Raw genomic sequence first — 4,098 nt, forward strand, 5'->3', positions numbered from 1 at the left:
TGTGGAGAGCCGACTGAAAGCCCGAGCTCCCCATCATTCTCCAGGGGGTTACGTCAGCTTCGCGATACGCGCTTGGCCAATCGAAATCACTCGCCCAATTACTCCTCGAATTGTACTCCACTAAGTCCTATTACCATCACTAATCACACTCGTGAAACACTCGTGATAAACAAATCGGATTCCCGCTGCACGGTCGTCCCCTCCCTGGATTGATGCAGACATTATCCATTTGTCGAACAAAAAGAACACTGTTTGGCGCAAACTTAAAAAATCTGGAATCGAATATCTAAAACAAAAGTTGCGTAAGCTTACAAACCAATTGAAAAACCTGATAGAGTCAAGATGTTATCAGTACATATGTGATGTGAGTTCTGACATGTATAAGAACCCCAAGAGATTCTGGGCAGCTTTTAAATCTAAATCTAAATCACGATCCTTGCCTAGAACTGTCAAAGGTCTAGGTTTGGAGGCAGTCACTCCAGAAGACAAAGCCAATCTGTTTAACAGGTACTTTGTTCTGTGTTCAGCCAAGAGAATTTTCCTCGAACCTCACTTGATAGTGATAATAATAGTAATCTTTCTCTTAATTCTATCCAGATTACTATTTCAGAGGTGAGGGACATCCTTTTGAGTCTTGATGTTACTAAGGCCATGGGTCCTGACAAGAGAAAATGAGAGGACAGAGAGGGAGGCTCGGGGCGTTGGCCGGGATATGTCATGTCCACGAAAGTTTATTTTTAGACGAGCGGAAGTCTGTCTTCCGAGACGTCCGCATGCAGTCATCGACAAACGTTAAGTCCACATCGGCCGCCGTTTAATGAAATCTTTGCTTTTGTTTCAAACATAAGACCGAGGTTGGCCTGCCTGCGGACGTCTCGGCAGACAGACTTCCGCTAGAACCACGGCCTCCGCTCGTCTCAAAATAACTTTTGTGGGCGTGACATATCCCAAGGGCTGGACCGGGAGTCTCCCTCTCTGTCCCCTCATTTTCTCTTGGTCCTGATGATCTTTCCCCTAGGATCTTAAAGGGGTGTGCTGACGTACTCTCTTCATCACTCTGTGATATTTATAACAAGTCACTGTCGTCTAGTTCAGTCCTCTCAGGCTTCAAAGAGGCTAATATCGTTCCCATCCATAAGGGAGGTGACAAGGGGTTAGTTACAAATTATCCTCCAGTTTCTCTTTTGTCTTGTGTCAGCAAGGTGATGGAGAGCTGCCTACTTAATGAGCTCTATCCTCTTCTCTAAAATCGAATTTACCATCTTTATCATGGATTTATTAAATTAAGGGAAGGACTTGCGCTACCCAAATGGTAAATGTATTACAAAACATAGGAAAAATCCTTGACTCTTCGGGCCCAAGTGGATGTTTTATACTTAGATTTCGCAAACTCTTTCGATTCGGTACCGCACAACCTCCTCTTATATAAGCTTAACTGAGTTATACGGAATAAGTGGTAGTCTTTTGAAATTGTTTTCGAGCTACCTTTTTGGGCGTTGTCAAAGGGTTGTGATAGAGGGTAGTTCTTCCAACTGGCTTCCCGTAGTTTCAGGCGTGCCACACGGATCTATTCTTGGGCCTTTCTTGTTTTTGCTTTATATAAATGACCTCTCTAGCGTGGTCTCCTCAGATTCAACCCTCGCTTTGTTTGCAGATGACTCCAATTGTTTTGGAAAGATGAGAACTTTAGAGGATGGCTTGAATTTCCAACAGGATATCTCTGCAATCAAACAGTGGGGTGACTCTTGGGGAATATCATTCAATTCTACCAAATGCAAAATTCTTAGGATATCAAGATCTTTCAATCCCATAATCCATCACATATCAGATGGGGAATATTTGGATTGGTCCGGTAGATTCTTACCGTGATCTCGGATTTACAGTTACAAAAGACCTCAGCTGGAAAGTGCATATTGACTCCATCACTAAAAAGGCGAATCGTTCTTTAGGTTTCATAAAGCGTACCTGTGGGTTCAAAGCTCTCATGCAAGCTAAAAAGCTACCTTATGTTTCAATGGTACGTAGCAAGTTGGAAGTTGGGTCCCTGTCTGGTCTGCCTTTCATAAGAAGAAGTTGATAAAAATTGAAGGAGTTCAGCGTAGGGCCACTAGGTTCATCGTACGTTCTGACATGGACTACACGGGCAGACTTGTCTCCTGTAGTCCCTTGCCTCTTTCCTTGAAGCGAGAAATCTTAGATATTACTTTTTTGTTAAAATGTAGAGAGGGACTTTGTCAATAAATTCCATCTTATGAGGCGCACAAGGAGGTCTAACAAGGAGCTTATATATACTTTACCTTTGTGCAAAACTGAGACCTTTCTCAATTGGTCATCACTTCTTTCCATCCCTCAAACTGACATTTCCCTTTTTATGCAACTTATACGACGTACAGTCTACTTTAGACTTCAAATCTAATTAAACGAAACAAAGATTTTAAGCAATAGGTGAGGCAAAGAGTTGAATCCGGATCGATGGCTTCACTTTGCAGTTTTCGATATCCACTAGACTAACGAGACAACCGCCCGGAAAATCGAATTTTTTAGAGTATTCAAAGTAGTACCCAGCAAAACAATTGAAAGTTAACCGTCTTCAACGGGGTTTTTAGACCTAAATACTGTAGATAGCTTAGAAACGCTATTTCTTGTTGAACTAAAGCTGTAATTCTGCCTGTTTTCATTCTTTTTAGAGCGGTAAGCTTGTCAATATTGACATGGGATATTGCGTCGTGTAATTGTTACGAAATTTCCAATGTCAGTTTGACGGATGGAAAGTAGTGTTGACCTTTCCAATAGCCCATTTGCGATATATTAAAATTCAGTCCTAAACAAAAGGCATCAATTCGAGGATCTGGGGAATACATATAAGGATTTGTATGAGTTTTTACTCCCCAGAGCCTCGAGATGATGCCTTTTGTTTAGGACTGAATTTTAATATATCGAAATTGGTCTATTGACCATTTTACGGTTGTAGCTAGGACACCCAGCCTAAGAATGGAAGCGAGGCTACCGTCGCCCCTTTTTTTGATACAAGCCTTCGTGCCTTTGTAATGTTAATACGGACTAATTTGAATTACAGCAACACAATTTAAATGATAAAAGCAGTGGGGGCTGTATCAATACAAGGTCACCTGTAGCCTCGCAGCCATTCATAGGCTAGGTCGCTGAGCAAACAACTGTAAAATGGCCTATTCATTTTTTAACCGCGTTGTGCCTTCATGGAATGCATAAGCAGTCGAGCTGCGCTTATGTACTTCTTTGAGTACTTTCAAGCGGCTTCTTAAAAAGCATTATACAACTATTTTTGATAAACAATTAATCACATCGAACAGTTGTTGCTGGGTCACAAAATGCCACTGCCCAGACTGTAGACTTAAATTTGCTTCTTTATTTTGATCAATAACTAATTAAATCTTTTTTTTTTTTTTAGTTTTATTCGGAGAGCTTATTTATAGGTGGTTTTCACTTGTCCAGCTTCTCCACAACATTGTAATTTGTTGGAAAGCTAATAAATAAATAAATTAACTCCTCACTAGAGGCTCCTTCTTCTCAATTAAACCTCGAGCTAAGCGGGCAATGTATCTCTTATGTAAAATTCTAGAGCCAGCTGAATAGGCTAAAATTAGTAGCATAACAACATGATACAAAGCAACTGATGAAAACTGCGGATTCATGCTTACGCAATGTAAACACCAGGCCAAGAAATTAATGTTCAAGAAACCGAAAACGAAAACGAAACCTCCGGAGCGAAACGCAACCGGAACTGCCGAAACAATCAAAACACCGGAACGAAACCATTGGAACTATCGAAACACCGAAACGAAACCAACGAAACAATCGAAACACCAAATGAAACCACCGGAAAACACGAAATATCGATAAGAACTTGAACAAAACCATCGAAACAGACTCTCTAAACACCACCGAGACTCGACGTCCGGGCGGATTGTCGCTTCGAGTTTCCTGTTTCAGTTGTTCTTCACTCACAATCTTTGCAGATTCCCTCGGCACATACGAATAGTGAAACCAAAAAATTATTATTATTTATTTTCATTATTTTTCCTTCTACATCTCAAATTAACTATGTCACGCATGTGAAGT

The 4,098-nt window shown here is 40.9% G+C and overlaps 1 protein-coding gene across 2 annotated transcripts in view; it reads left to right on the top strand.

The window, feature by feature from the left end:
* Window positions 1-3,859: 3,859 nt before the first annotated feature.
* Window positions 3,860-4,098, top strand: part of LOC138015700 (2'-5'-oligoadenylate synthase 1-like) — a 32,403-nt gene continuing 32,164 nt past the window's right edge. For both annotated transcript variants that reach the window (XM_068862810.1, XM_068862811.1), the window contains exon 1: window positions 3,860-4,098. This exon is cut by the window's right edge and continues 1,479 nt beyond it. The gene's annotated coding sequence lies outside the window, so the exon portion shown is untranslated.

The sequence above is a fragment of the Montipora capricornis genome, chromosome 9 (assembly GCF_036669925.1).
Source record: "Montipora capricornis isolate CH-2021 chromosome 9, ASM3666992v2, whole genome shotgun sequence".
NCBI classification, from domain to species: domain Eukaryota; kingdom Metazoa; phylum Cnidaria; class Anthozoa; order Scleractinia; family Acroporidae; genus Montipora; species Montipora capricornis.